The sequence below is a fragment of the Falco rusticolus genome, chromosome 7 (assembly GCF_015220075.1).
Source record: "Falco rusticolus isolate bFalRus1 chromosome 7, bFalRus1.pri, whole genome shotgun sequence".
NCBI classification, from domain to species: Eukaryota; Metazoa; Chordata; class Aves; order Falconiformes; family Falconidae; genus Falco; species Falco rusticolus.
Window position 1 is genome coordinate 47,090,291 of NC_051193.1, and position 16,454 is coordinate 47,106,744.

General features: G+C 40.0%; 1 protein-coding gene across 2 annotated transcripts in view; it reads left to right on the forward strand.

Moving 5' to 3' along the window:
- Positions 1-1,415: 1,415 nt before the first annotated feature.
- Positions 1,416-16,454, forward strand: part of LRRC4C (leucine rich repeat containing 4C) — a 97,519-nt gene continuing 82,480 nt past the window's right edge. For both annotated transcript variants that reach the window (XM_037396090.1, XM_037396091.1), the window contains exon 1: positions 1,416-3,249. The gene's annotated coding sequence lies outside the window, so the exon portion shown is untranslated. The remainder of the gene's footprint in view (positions 3,250-16,454) is intronic.

Consider the following 16,454-nt stretch of genomic DNA (forward strand, 5'->3'; position numbering starts at 1 on the left):
TCAGTAGAATAAATCTGAAAGTCAATGTTAATGATTCAGTAAGTGTTATTTGACTGAACTCGTCGAACTATGGATTTTATAATTCTACCAAACTTATGACATATAACTTAAAAATTTATTTTCTTTTGTTTTCAAGTATGCTGGTTTCTCACCAAAGTTGGCTGTTTGAGAGGGGACTGAGCTAGCTGTATTATCACATGCATGGAATAACTCAGAGTTACTGCTTAATAGGTGAAGTTTGCTATAATTACCATGAAAGCACCTGACTATTTTTTTTCTTGGGGTTGTGTGGGGGAGTTAGATCTATAAATAATGTCTTTCTGATTTTGAGAGGGAGAAATGCTGGCACGTACATCATCCCTTGATCCTGGAGAGAGTAGCATATCTAACTTTACATATACAAAGTTTTCTGTAAATTTTAAATTGAATTCAGGTCCCTGAAAAAAACAAGACAAAAGTCCAATTCTGAGCATGTTAGGTGACATACATAAGAAGTACATCTAACATACCATGGTAAGTAGGTAAGTACATAACCAATATGTCAGTGCTTCGCTAGCCCAAATTAGGGAGTCAGTTCAGAAACCTCAAAAATCCTTGTCAGAAGTCATCCGAACCAAACTGTGGCCGGTTGGACAGGTGAGCCCAGACATTGCACTGCTGCGTTGCTTGCTACTTATAGCTCACTGGAGCCATCACCTAAACCCACTAAAACCTTGAAGCACTTCATGGGACTTTTGGCCTGGATCATCTGCCAAAATGCTTTAGGTTTAATGTTTAAGTTAGTTTTAGGTAACTTTTATGTGTACACAAGTTTTAGACATTTATTTTTGTAATTAGAAAATAGATTGTCTTTCCATGCAAATTATTTCCACTGTTCCATTTTTTGCGAAGATAACTTTATACATCGTTTCATTTTGTTGTCATTTCTTTGCATCCATGGCTAGAATCTGTATCTGTGAATACTGGTCGTTCTGTACTTCTTTTGCAAAGACAACTTATACCTCATTTCATTTACTGTAATTCTCTCTGCTTCAGCGGCTGGGCTGCTACCTGTGAATACTGGTTGAACCGTCAGAATCAGGCAGGCTTTTAAGAAAATGAGTTTTGACATTTCTTTCCTTAAGATGATCCCTTGTTTTTCAATTACTGCTTTCAGACTTCGAGATTTCTTAAGGTAACCCTGAGTTTGTTCCCAGACTGTCAACCAGATGGCAGCAGTGCCACGTCGGAACAGCTCCCATAGCCTTTCCCTGACATCAAGTGTTAATGCAATTGACCAATCAGTGCTAAGATGATGGGAGGTAATTGGGTAATTGTATTTTACTGATCACAAGCAAAGAAAAGGGGGGGGGGGCGCGGGGGGAGAAGGGGTAAAAAAAAAAAAAAAACCACAAAAAAAAACCAACAGAGGGGGGAGAACGGAAGGGGAGAAGGAGGAGTGTAGCCAGAAAGACTGGCCCTGGGACATTTGCAAATCCTGGGGTGCCACTGAAAGGTGGGGAGTAAGAGAAAACCAGAGCGACAGAAAAGCGGAGCTACTCCCAGCAGCAACAGCAGCAGCTGTCTGGAACTGGATATATACATACATGCGTACGTACGTGCACACACAGGGAGAATTCAAGCTGAAGCTAATGGGAGGGAAGAAGGGTTTCGGCTGTGCAAAGGGCTATGCATTTCAGGGATGAAACTAAAAACTGAACGAAGCGGCTGTGCTCCTGGGAATGTATCATCTTGGAAGGGAGGGAGGCAGGAAGGAAGGAAGAAAAGGGGGAAGATAACTGGCATGTGGAAGAAGATGGGAGACTAACTCACTGCTGTGCAGAAGGGAAATCCAACTTGTAGATCTGAGATACACCAGGCTGAGCTTGGAAATGAGATCAGACCTGCACTGAAACAGAGAAAGGGAGGAAAAGGGAGGCAGAGACTGGAGAGCTTTTATCTTTCTTCCTCTCTGTCTTTCCCTCTCTCTCCTCAAAGAAGAAATAGAAGTTTATCTGTCTCGGTGCTGCTGGATCTGTATAGCTGTTGGACAAAAGATGGAGAGGAAGCTGAAATGAAAAGCAAAGGGTGCTTGTGAAATTTACAGCTAAGAGGACAAATCGCGCCTCCCCGGGCTTCTTTTGTGCCCCCTTGGGGGAGTTTTAACATCAGAAAGATTTTGAGAAGTGTGGGGGGCAAAGGGGGAGAGTGGGCGTTAAAAACACCCATCCTAAGTGTTTAAAAAATAACAAGGGGATGGATTTATTCTTGACAGCTGGTGGGAATCTTGAATTTTTCTCTACTGCCTCCCTCCTCCATTCCATTTAATGTGAGATTATGAAAATGCAGAGGAGTTGGAGGGAAGGCAAAAGGATATAACGTGGAGTTTGAAGCGAGGAGAGGGTGCTGATGCTGTGGATTGCTGGCTTTTTGCCGAAATCAAAAATCCAATTGCGCACTGGATTGTGATTGGAAATCTAATCAGATCTTTGGAGGGGGGGAGGAGAGAGACTAAAAGTTTACTGTTTTGACAGACACAAATAAACATTTAAATGCAAAAGGAGATTCTTTCCTAAAGGAGGTGAGGGATAGAGAAAAAGAAGAATGGGAATCCCCGTTCAAATGTGGAGACACACGGACTGGATAATTGATAGTACAGCAAAGAAGGGGGAAGAAGAAAATTGCCTGGCAAGACCTGGATCTTAAGTGTCATAACAAAATTACATTAAAAGAACACAGATGGAGGGTTCCTTAAAAAGAAATACAGCCCTTTCTGCTCGCCAGGGAAAAAAAACAAACAGTGAGCAATGGAGAACAGTGGACCCAGAGAGGCAGAAAACCTCAGAAAAAAAGAAACTAGGCAAAGGATCCACAGTGGAATGAAAAGTTTCAGAAAGGAGAAGGACCATTCATCCTCTGCAAGGATTTGTGTTTTTTTCCTGTTATTTTAAATGACTCTTCTCCGGTGAAGGCAAACAGCAACATTTCCACTACAGCATTTTTAAGCAGAAAAGTTGAAAGCCACAGAGAAAATAAAGGACAGAGAAGAAAGCAAAATTGCCGGAGGGGGAGAGTTCAGCAGTGTTGGGTTGGATTGGCACCTATATGGAATGAAATTGCTGGGAAATTGCAATTGGATATCCTTTATTTTTATTTCCTTTCTTGTTTTAATTTCGGTTTGGTTGCTGAAATGAATAGTTTTCTAACCCCTCCCCCACCCTGGTTTTCATAACCGCTTGGATTTCCAGCCGGATAGTCTTTGAGGATACAGTAAGTGCACTTTCCATTTTATTATTTTTTTCAAAAAGGAAATGTGACCCATTGGCTCTCCTCTTTCTTCGTTATCCCTCTTTTCTTGGATGTTTCCCCCACCTGAATAAAGAATCTGACTGGTTTTGATAATGGCTGGAGGGGGGTGGTTGGGAATGGAGAAGGGAAGGGAATAAGGATAGAACTGAATTCTCACAGTATCTCAAATGTTCCTGTTAGTAAAACTCTAGCCTTGGTAAGATGTTGCAGATGCCTGCCTGTGTGGCTCAAAAGCATTTTTGAACGTTCACTAGCAAAGAAATCTTTTGAGAAAGCCCCTGCAGTGAGTGGGGGGTGCTGTCTGATTGCCCATATGTATAAATGGATGCAAGTGCATAGAATTGCGTGCACAGAGGGGCTTTATTTATTTATTTAGCAAGTGTTTAAAATACAGAAAGGGCTCTGATCTGAATGCTGGCATCCAGTCTGACATTGCAGATCAATATGGTATTAATAGAAAAATTTTGTAATCAAGCAGGGAGGTGAAGAATGGCGCTTTTTTTTTTGGGGGGGGGGGGGGCGGGGAGGAGTAGGACAAGGGGTTTTAGTGGATTTTTGAGGAGGCAGCTCTGAGAGAAAGGCACGTTTTACACTCCATTGCTAAGGAAAAAGCAGTAACAGGCAGAGAGGACATTCTTCTATTGAAGGGGAGTTAGGAAACTGCTGTACTAGCCACCCGTACCCTCCAGATCTCCTAGGAAATTCTTGTGAGTTTGTGGTGATCCTTCAGGTTCCCCTAGGACTTTCATGGCAGATTGAAGATTTACTTTGACTGTCGACCAGTGAGAAGGGTACTGTGGTGTTAGAAGGTTTTGTTATTATGCTCATAATGAAAATAATTAAAAGTGGCTTGTAGATGGTGGGATTCACAGATCAGCAATGATGTGTAACAGACCAGTAATGTCTCTCGCTTCCTGGAGAAATGTGGTGTGGGGGCTGTGGAATAAAGGGAGGATGACACCACTGTGTTATAGAGGTCCTTGTTTTCCTGTGGAGAAAAGTGCCACTTTCTGACCCTCTCCTGGCATGACTGCTTAGCTTTTAGATAGGGAATTTTCTTCTCTCTTTCTTCCCCTTCTCTTCTCCCTCCTCTCTGCCCTTCTCAACCTTGGCCTTCACATGTAGAGGCCTCCAGCTGAAAGTATTAGGCCAAAGTGTTGGAACGAGAGAAACTGTTTAATTAAATGAGCCATTGAACAGATATAGGTATTTTCTGGCAGTCAAGGTGCAGAACTCTCTTTGCCACTCATTTTTACTTCTCCCTCTAGCTGCACTACTCTGCAGGAGGGGCGAGAAAGGCAGGGATAGAAGAGGTGTTGGTACAAGCCGGAATTTAAGGCTTTTTTCCTGGCAGCATTTCCCTCTTCACAAGCTTTCTGTGTGAAACACACAAACCAGAGCTCTAACTTCCCTAGATAAAACATAAATAAATATTAGCATTTTCCTTTTCCCTCTCTTTCTCCATTCACTCACATCACCACTGTTACTTCATGTGAATGTCCTGAATCTTTGGCATAAAAATAGACCTTCTGTCTCTCAAATATGTCCCATGTGCTTCTGTTTGGAGGTCATGCCTCTTAAACATTGGCTACCTGTAAAGGATTAAGATTTAGGGTGCAATTCTGCTCCTAAGGAAACCTCTGGGAGTTTTGTTTTGGCCACGCAAACAAAGCAGACCCTGTGTGCTGTTGTGTTTAGAAAAGAGGGAAGTAGACACAGTAAAAATTGGTTCCTTCCGGCTCCAATTACTCCCATCTTTCTCAGTATAGCTAATCGGTTTAGTATGAAGTACTTTAGCCTCGTTTATTTCTCTGGGCACATGCTTCCTGGGTGGGACACTAAAATGGGCAATAAGTTTGTCAGCATCTGAAAATAAGTGCAAAACTCTGTTCTCCATTCCTTCTTGTATCATTATAAGTCTGTACCCTATTGTGGGCTACACTTACATCAGCAGTTGCAGTAATAGAGCAGCTAAATTTATGTTAAGCTGCTGCTCAGTAATTACTGAAGGGAAAAAGGAGCTGGCTAAGGAAAAGGCATCTCCAAGCTTTTCCCTAGATTGCTGTCAAGTGAACACATAAACAGAAAATTTGATAGAGCAACTCCAGTTTTTGACAATAGAAAGCTGCCATAGGTGCCCCATTCATTTCTGTACAATAACTAGCAGGAGGATTTTCTTGATGCAATAAGGAAGCACTGGGAAAATTTAGCCACCAGTTTGGGCTGAAATAGGCAAACCTTGTCAACATTAAAAAGCTAGGGATGCCTGTCTGCTTCTAAAGAGGCAACAGTTTCACACTTCACTGAATGATTCATTTAATACAGTAGCCAAAAGACACATGGAACAACCCTGAGTTTAACTCATTCAGTCTCAAAGTGGGAGTGCGTATAGCATTTCTCAGCATTTGTGCTGGGGCTTATCCAGAGGCCAAAGGGCTAGTCATAAAATAAATGGCCAAAATGTCAATCCAAACATCAGCTAAATGAGGAGCAACAAATCTCCTCTAGCAGAGGCAAGAACTGGCTGTCTTTGCTGCTTCTCTTGCATGTGCCTGACAGGTGTGTCATTCAGTAGCATATGCTGGTCCTGCGGGTTGTCTTCTCTTCAAAACCATGGACAATCCTTTTGGTAATAACCCCAGGCAGCTGGGACTTGGGCCCTGTACAGGTGAGCCACCATTATGTGTATATTAGACACCAAATGCTTATGCAGAAGGAAAGAGAGCGCTCCAATGGAGACTCCTGCTCCATTTGTTCTACTTGTTCTCCAGGTCAGAGATCACACATCTCAGACTTCAGGTATTCTTGGTAAACTGTAGGTTAGCAATGCAAGGAGCTAGCTAGTCCGTGTCTTTTCACGTATTGGGAATGACTTGCACTGACCTAGAACAGGAGCAGGTTCAGTTTGCTGGAACAGCAAATTTTGTGTTTGGGAGACAGTATCTCCCAGCCTGATAGAACTGATTAATGAAAACGAACATTCAGACTGGGTTGAGACCCAAGATAGAATGCCCTAGATGGGCACCAATACAAGCAGTTGGTGTGGAACTGGAGGAAAAGAAAGGGATTCCCAAAATGCTGCCATGGCTTCCTACATATAGGCTTTAAAATGATTTGCCTGTACCTAAAAAGCTGTCTCCATTTGACATGAAGATTCTTGCCCTAGCCATATGAGACAGGAAGATTTTGAATGGGGCTCAGGACAGGAATTTAGCCTGTATTGAGAGAGCTTGGTGCTGGTGAAAAACCCACAAGCCAAGCTGTCCAGGAGTGAAGTTGCAGTATATATTCATTGAAGGAGTGCACTGTGGGCAGCAGTCGTGTGAGAGAGCCTCCATCTCGGTCTTGTCAGTGTGCCTTCACTTTGGCTTTGGAGATATTCTTTGTTTCTAATTGCTAGTGAGGGTAACGAGGAGAGAGAGAAGGGTGCTGGAATTAGTGCCACTTTCAGTCTGGAAGGAAAATTACTCTGAATAAATGCACATTAGCACCCACCAAGTATTTTTAGAGTAGTCAAGCTGACTGGGACTTTGGGCAAGCATTAGCAAAGGGCTCTCCTGCAGCCCCAACCATGCCCTTGCCAGCTGCTCTATGAAATCATAGTGAAAAACAAGCCTCTTTTGGTTATAAAGTGCTGCCCTCACAGGAACCCAGATGAGAAGGCTTTAGTAATAGCAGGAGCCCACAGTGGTCTGCAAGGCAGCCTTGCAGCATGTTTGAGTCTAGCAGTGTGGGCAAGGATCCTGCCCTTTGAAAGGATCCTGTGTCTGCTTCTAGTACTGGCAGAAGTCATTGGAGCTGGCTTGTGATATTGCGGAGTGGTTTATTTAATGATGTTATTCAGAAAGGAAGAGTACCTGTTATTTAGCTGTACTAGTCATGGGTGTTTTTTTCTCTTGGTGTGTAGAATGGGGACGCAAGAGGGGAGATGAGTGTCCCAGTGATGTGTTTTAATTGCATATTCACAAGCTGCAATACATGAAGTGAATTAACGCATAGTTCCTGGTAGGGGGCCTGGATACTTTGCTGTCTGTTAGAGGAAAGGCAAAAATCAGATGCATTGTGCATGCACACAATAAAAGAGAATCAGGATTTACATTTGGTATCCAAGGAAGCAAGAGCAGAATCCTGCAGGGGCTTTCTGTTCATTGTTTAAATGTTGCCATAGCAATATCTCAGGGCACAAGTTACATGTTTTCCACTTCTGGAGTTGAGCTTTTCTTCCCTCTCTCACGGTTTTCTCTCTCTCAATATACACAACAACCAGGGATATTGCCATAGAACTTTGCACAGCAATAGGAGAAGGTGTTGAAGATTGTGTTATCTCTTTGCATATGTCTGTCTGTATGTTCTTCGCTGTCATTTTCTAATATGTTGGAACCCAATTAGGAGGAAATGTTGGATAGGAGTGGAGTGTGAGACTCTTGTTAGGACATTGAGCATATACAATATTTTATGTAGTGGTGTTATGTTAATTGGATAGCTGCAGGCAAGCAAATTGTAGCAGTCGCTGACAATTAGAAACAACAATTAATTTCTCAGGACTGAATCTATTCCTTGGGCAGATAAAAATGCATTTCAGGTATATAACAGAGGTTCTGTAAATTCAAATACTAACACCACTGTAAGAACTCTTGAAATTCTGTTTTCGCAGTTCTGAGACAAGATTTACCCTTGCTGCTTGTGAAAGGGAGAGAGGCAGCATCAGACCACTGAATAAAATCTCCCATAGTATTTGCTGCAGAGCTTGTACTTGTTAGGTCAGAACTGTGGGGGAGCAATAAAACCAGGAAAGCAGGAGAATTATAAAGGAAACCAACTAACCCCAAAACAAAGCAAAAAAACTACAGCATCAACAGTTTCACCTGCAACTACATAAAGCTTACTCTGAAGTATCACAGCAAGTTAAGTTAGATGAAGAGTTTCTTCTGTGAACCAGTAGCAATTCTGAGCATTCAGTAATGCTCTTTGTGTTTGAGGGATCTCTTTTCCATTATTTGCAGCTATGGGATCTAAACAGTCCTGTGCATTAAAATAATCCTCAGAAATATGAATGTGGTTTCATTTCATGTTTGTATGGACACTATAGCATGTATAGCACTGACTTGTAGAAGGCCCAGGAGTTGGTGTTTTTCCTTCACTATATATATAAGAATGATTGCTCTAAGGGTCATGACTAACCCTGAAAGCCAGTAGCAGTAATTTTAGAATGTATTAACGTAGTTTTACATCTCCGGCACATTTGATTTTTGCTTACAAACTTCTTCCCTTTCACGGCAATAGTCTTTTCACTAATGTGCCATGTTACATGGGAAATACAGCCAAGCACATAAAGAGCGGGTTTATTGATAAGCAGAGTGCAGCGTGAGTAACAACAGTGCAGGTTTCCTCACACTGTTTATCACTGTACTTCAGGCATGATCTTAAGCAAAAGACTGCCTTAAGAACTTGGGCAGGCACTAATTCTGTTCATGCACCTTGAACTTTCCCCAGTGTCTTTGAGATGTCAACAAAGGTGGCCAGCTGGAGTGGGGATGGGAGGTGCTCACCTCACTTCTCATGCACTGGGCTACTGCCCAGGCATTAAATCACTGAAGCCTATCAGATTCCATTGTCTTGGCTGGAATTTGAAGTAAGGAGCTAGGGATGAAAATTACTGGGTCTTCATCAGCTATAAACCAACATTTTACTTTCTCTTTAATCTCCAAACCCAACTATTAGTGAACAAGTGGAAGAGGCTGGGGTGACAGGGCTATGCATAAATGGTGTAAGTGCGAATTCTGTCTTGCAGAGAATAAATTAAAAGGATAGTTTTGATTTTTATTCACTAATGCCTGTTGTTCTGTTCTAATGCAGCACTGCAACACATATGAAGTAGTTGGTTCTGTAGTAACACTTTCATACAACCAGTTTCATTCTTTTTACATTTCTTTCTCTTCTCTTCTGTCATTGTGCAAAGATAAACCCAGTTCTGCTCCAGCTAATCTCAACTGGAGCTTTAGTAATTACTTCATCAGGATTGATCCTGTTCTGTGGCTTTTTTGTTTTCTTTCTCCTAAATGAAGTACAAAACTTGTTTAGTTCCAGAAATAAACAATAAGTATTTATATTTGCAGACATAAAAAGATGATCCAAATACCATTTTGAATTAATATGCCATAACTTTTAAATTCTAAATGTTCCATGTTCTCTTTGGAGTCTGTGATGGCGTTCCAGGTATTAATGTTTCTTTTTTATCTGTGTATAATGTAATAATTGATGGATAATTAAGCAATCTGGTCCTTGTTACTGCCACAGCAAAACATAAATCTGTATTAACAAAACAAGATATTTTGTAAAATGTCATATTTTAGGGCTGAATCCTCAGTCATGAGTTAGAGAATTTGGTGGTAGTGTAATCTCTGTGCATTGACTACTCACATCAATAACTGAATATTGTGACATGTCAGTTTAGCAAAAATGTTATAGTTTGCTTTTTAAGGCTATAGAAGAAGATCTTCAAGGACAGAGAAGGGTTAAGTTAAGGAACTATAGTTTTCCTCCATCAATGCATGCAAGTGTCAAATGAAGTGTGCAAAAATTTATTAAATTCCATGAGCTTCTTTGCCAAAGGGCATATGTGTTGTGTTAAGGATTTTTACTTAGCTGTCTGGTTTTACAACAATTTTCCTCTGCCAGTGCTTTATTTGTGAGCCCTTATTGGACAGGCAGGTTCTTCTACAAGTGGTTATATATTATTTTTCCAGAGGCAAGCGTTTATATTTGTTACATCATTTAAAGAACTGAGGTTCATTTTTGTTGGGGTTGTTGATGACAACAGCTACTCAAGGGGAAGGGTGGTGACCCCATTAGCCTTTCAGGTTGCTCGTATGCAGTGCAGTCTACCACTTCATAAGAGTTTTATTGCATTTAACGCCCGTGTGAATTTTGACTGTATGTGGTGCAGGGAATTAAAACCATAATGGATTTCTCTTTTGAGGTCGAAAAACCTCACCTTCAGTGAATGTTCATGTTGATATCCCTCTTTCTGTAATTACATTTTACTGAGTAGTCTGGCCCTGAGATTGAGTTGTATACATTAAGGAAAGGCCTGGAGGTAACTGTTAAAGGCTGCTGAATGAAACCATAGCAGATGATGGCTTAGTCCATAAGTAACTTTCCACATATGTGGAAAAAAATAATTGTATTTCTTAATGGGAAATTTCACTTTTGGGGATATGTATAAACATCTCATGCAGCAGTAGTAGAATGTCATTTAGAATTGCAGAAAATATAGCTAATAGTTTCCTATCACAAAAGGTATTGCATCCGATTTAAAGTATCATCTAGATAAGATTTCCTTTTTTTTGTGGCAGAGAAAGATGAAGCTGATGATTGCCTATAGCAAATGAAAGGTAAAATGCAGCCAATGATGCTGCTTCAGAAAGACCTATCTTTTAAACCTGAGGAAAATTATAAGAAAAATTGATGGAGAGAACATATGAACAGAAGGTTGTGAATATGAACTGGACAGTTTCTAGGAAAATATTCTTTTGCAAGAGAAAAAAACCCAAATCATAAATGAGTTCACATTCAACTCTGAGCCTGTCTTTGATACAAGGCAAAATGATGCCAAAATTTAGCAACTAAACCCAAATCAAACAAAGCACTATATAGTAGGTAAAAAAAAAGAGGAAAAGAGATAAGGCCTATTAAAAAAGAAAAAAAGCTGTAAAATGGTGGGCTTAGAATATACTAGAAATGAGGGACTATCCTTCTTCTTATTCTTGCTTTTATTGGAGTTATCCTATGAAGAGTTATTGGCAGTAGTGATGCAGAACTGAGAATTATTTCTATTTATTACCTGGAAAAATCATGATTAAAAATTCTTATGAAAAGAAAAAGCAAGTTAAAGGATATTGGAAAACTTCTATTAGGGGTAAATATTTTTAGATCAATAGTCTTTTTATACTTTTCCAAACAGTACTCCAGAATATATATCTAGAAAACATTCCGATGATACAAGTGCAATGAACCAGGTAATCATTAACCATTTAGTCTGACATAACTTGTAGGTAAAATAACAGAAAATCCAACACAGGATTCAGCTGATATAGAATTAATGCAGGGGAAATGTTTAATTGCAATAGTACATTATTATGGGAAGTATTTTCTATCAAGCAAACACTTTGACTCTTGGATGATGCTGAAAGGTTGGTAGATAGAAGTTACTATCTAAATATAGTGCACTTAAACTTTGAATTACATAGGATACTTAAATAGCTTGGAAGTACTGGTCAGATATTCAAAACTAAGTGTTGTAGGGAAATATATTTGAACAAATTATACAGATATTGTAACATTTTTACAATATTTGTATCAATGATCTAGACAGATCATTGACAGAGAATTACACTTAACCTAAATGTAGGGCCCACAGCTGGCTGTTGGGATGGGAACATGAGGGTGAACTGTGTGGCCAAGATAACTGAGGGGGAATGTCACCAAACTGATGATGCTATTGAGGAGAATTTAAACAACAACAACAAAACAAAAAACCCAAACAAACCCAAAACCTAAAAAAAACGAAAAACAAACCAAACTTCTGAAACAAATCTGGGGAAAAAAGTATAAAAGAAACATGAAACTTTTTAAGCATGAGTGGCTAGGCAGGTGAGAGAAACAGAGCAAAAAAATTTGTTTGACACTGCCAGATGTTGCCCCATGTCCTTGTAACCTTTGGCTTGGCCTGACTGAGCTGCCTCTGCATTGGATACTGTAAGGAGCCAGTGGAGTTACTGACTGCACAGGGTGCAACACGCAGGGACCCACACTTTGTAAATGCATGTGTAAACTCTGAGTGCTTTCTTCCCGGCCTGTGCATTAACAGATAGCATGGGATCCTACAGGGCTGGGACCACCCATGTCTTGAAAGGAGTGAGCAAGCAGGGGAGCCTGCACTCCCAGAAGTGAGGATGTGCTTGTAACCCATGTGGTCCGTGAGGATCTGAGCGATATTACTTTGGGGGATTAATTATATAGAGGTGTTTAGAAGTTTTTAGGTGTTTATTGTCATTTTGTAAGTATCTAATATTATGGTTTATCTGCTGTATTGCTGATCCTGAGCTGGCAGTGAGTGCCAGTTTATTAAATGTTGGTTATAGTTTAAGTCACTATAATTTAAATCACATGATTTGATAAGTTTTTCCTTGCAACAGTAAGCATCAGCATGATAAATAAGACAGGTGTGCAGAGTGATGTTGGTATGCAAATATTATGTATGAGGAGGACAGATACAAGATACACCTTTCAGAATGAGGGACATTTGTCTGTAAAAGCAAGTCTGAAAAGGATTTGAGACCGTAACAGGCAAGAAATTCTGTATGAGTTCCCAAAGTGATATTGTTAAAAAAGACTATGTTGTACCATTGGATGAATAAGCAGGGAAATAGAATAGTGATTTTAACAATTTCAGTGGGAAAACTGGGATACTATTTACATTTCACTTAGTCCACATTTTGAAAATTATGTTAAAAAGGAAGAAAAGAGACACAAAACCACTCTGATGCTGGGTTAAAAAAAAAAAAAAAAAAGGAAAAATTCAGTGCTCAAACTTTAGTCTATTGATTAAGAAACTTGAGAACTGATATGATTATTGTATGAGGGGAAAAGATAGATGCTTAAATGCTTTCTAAAATAAAACTATAAGAAGAAGAAATAGTTGGAAGCTGAGGTCTTATAAATTCAGATTACAAATTAAGGGTAGATTTTTTAATGGTGAAAATAATTCACCATTTTAAAAACTGCTTGAAGAAGCTGCATTTTCTCTATCTCTCAGAGTCCATGTACACATATTGGGTCTTTGTGAAAGGCCGTTGTAGTGAAATATGCTTTATTGTGTTTTGTATGTTTTGATATTCAGAAGGGCAGACTAGGTGGTTCTGAGTCCCCTGTACCCTCAGCCTGTGATTCTGCAGGTAAAAGGAATGTAGCCTGCGCATTCATGACCAAACTTCCAACCCTGTCATCAACAAACATGTCTAGCTTGAATGCACAGAACACCCCAAAATGATTTCACTGCACAGTCCATCATTCCCTCTCTGCTGAGAGTGCTAACAGAAGGCCCAAGAAGTTTTTGGGTGATCTGCTTTTTGTGGCAGTATTCTGACTCAATCTCAGTACCTCAGATTTCTGTTTGGGTTAGTTAGAAAAACATCCATTGAAATTATTAATTTGTCAAATCTGAAATGTTTATGGAGAGTAATTTTGAAGGTCATGCTGAGGGCGAACAGGTACTCACTGTGCATATTGACCTGTCCACTCAGTAGCCCATCCACTAACTTAGTTTTGTGATCAAGTGTCTGCCTCCTTCACAGTTCTCTTTAGAGTGGAGAGATTTGCAAGCTTTGCATGTTGTACCTCTGAAATGCTGACTAATCAGCAGCCTGGGCCTCCAGCCTGAAAAAGCCCGTCGTTTAAGCTGACACAGGAGTTCAACACCTAAAGCCAAAATGTCCCAGAGCTTTTTTCTAGCTTAGGCTTCTGGATATGAATCCAGATAGGAACTCCTGCCATAGTTGGTCCTGGTGCCAGGCTTCTTTCCAAGTCTGAGATGGGCTAAATATAGAGGTGTCAAAGTTGGTATATCCTTCTCTGTTTCCCTCTGCTTACAAGCCACTAAACATTGCTCTGTCCACATTTTTTCTTGCTGTGAATGGTTGTTAAGCATTTTAGACTAGAAATGTAATTTTCGATCTTCATAAAATAATTCAGTTTGTGGACTTTGTTTAACTTGTTTACTTCTTTTGCTAATGCACGTACTTGGTTTGGGAAGACAGAACAGAGGAAAGCATTAAATAAGTTTGCCCCTGTATCTCTGCGTAATAGCTTTTGGTAACATAGGTTGAAAATATGTTCAGTCTCAGTGGGCTGTCTTCTCATCTTTCTAGTTACTCTTCACCTGATTTCTTGGACGTGGTTTGTTCTGAACTCTTCTGGAAAAAAATACAGATGGAAATCTAAAACAAAGATACATATTTCATACTTAAAGGTGAGGTTGGTGGTCACTTTATCTGTTTAGTTTTGAGTTTCATAGTGTGTTTCATAATCCAAGTCAATTTTTCATGTAAACTGTGTTTCCTGTATTCAAAAGTCTTCCCGGAGTAGTGGGCAATTTCATTGTTACAGCTGAATGTAGTTAGCCTGAGAGGTCATGGACTGTAAGAAAGTATTGTCTGAGGTAGCAAAGGGCATTCCTTCAGAGGTAACTACATGCAATTGCTATCAACTATAAATTGTTAACAGATTCTATGTCCTCAGATATCCAGTCCTTATTTCTTTCACCTTTTCTGAAAAAAATCACCAAAATTGCAAGTCTTAGGAGAACTTGACCTAATTAGTGCTTCCAGAGTTCTTTCCCCCATCTGTGATGCCTCATCAGTACAGATGTGCATAAGGCATATTTTGAAGTGACAGATTGTAACAATCATACTTTCTTTTTCATCTTTAACCTTCTTTCCACTACTTATTACTCTCCACCCATGCTGTATATATCAACTATAGCTAACAAAAATGTGAAACGATGGTATATTATTTGATACTCTATTTAATTGTCTCCTCTTTACCATTTAAGCTGTCACTGAATAAGATAATAGTGCATATTCTTCTTGTAATGTGTTTTCATAAGATGCTGTTCAGAGTTGTTGTATCAGTGTTTCCAAATGAAAACTAGGACTTATTAGGCTTGATTCTCCTTGTGGCTTGTATTGTCATTTATCACTGAGTGATGGAATTCAGACAGTACAAAAGTGAAAGTCTAGTATTTTGCGCTCTCCTAACATAGGTGAAATGGTTTTATACAAGATCATGGGAACCTGAATCCTTTGCAGACTCAGTCACCCCTTTTCAATACTGCAGGGACCACAAAAAGCCTGCTGACCTTTCAAATGTTCCTAATTTTAGGACACTCAGGATGAGGTTAGAGACAAAGTTATACTTCTGACCTTGCTATTCTACGCTACATTGTGCTCCTTCTTGCACCCTTTGCTGTACCCTGGCTTTGGATAGATAATCATTGTTTTGCAGGATTTTAAAAATGAATGAAGTGATCTCACGTGCTTGCTTATGGGAGAAAACAATGTGGATGGCACGAGTATAACACACTAACCTGCACTGAACTTGCACTGAGTGCTAGCATAGCTGCTGCATGTTGGGTTACGTTATACCAAAGCACAGACTAAGAATGTCTGTTGGGATAGTCAGTGTAGTAATCAGCATTTTGAAAATTCATACCCTACCTTAATTGTTACTTTTTATTCCACATGTATGTTCCACATAGTATGGTTACGGATTTTCAGGGAAGGAAGTTATGTGTTCCTTACTGCTCCCTTATGGCTCCCACTGAAGCCAATAACTTCCCCTACTATTGAAATCCTACAAAAGTGATCATCTAGGATAATTTTCGTATAATGTATTTATTTGTATTCTAACTCCTCCAGCATTTTGTAACTTGATGAGGCATACTTTTACATATCCCTCATTTTCTTGACTGTGCTTTATGCAATGTTTCAGTCCTTACATTTTAAATCAATTAAGTGTAGCTGAACTTTGCACCACTGTTCCATTAACTTATTACAATAGGTGGTCATTTGGGAGTTGGAAAACCAAGACCTAAGTCTAGCAGACACTCTCTGGGATGGTCCCTTTCTCTTTTCTCTGTTCTAGTTGCTTCTTCAAAGTCCCTTGGCAGAGGTTCATGTAACCTCTTCTCAAACCACTGACCAACCGTGGGACCAGCCAAATGACTTCAGAGGCCAACATGGATTCAGTTTGCTTACTTGGAGATCTAACTTTGGCTGTGAGCTGCTCCTCACTCCTTGATAAGAGTTCTTTACAGATGTTGCCTGTCAATAGTTCATCCCCTCCCAGTGGCAGCAGAGTTCAGAAGCTCTTTTTCTCATGCTGAGCTTCCAAGGAGACCTTTGGTGTCAGAGGTCTCTTGAAGACTGTGACTGTCATTGAATGGTCATGGCAGTTGGGAGAGGTGTCTGAGGACTGGAGAAAAGCTAACAGTTGACTGTTTCTGAGAATTTCTGCAGCTCTTTTTAAAGAACAGTTTAAAAACTTGCTGTTCTTGCTAGCTTTTCCACGCAGATGGAGCTATAGACCAGAATGCAGCCTCACTGTAA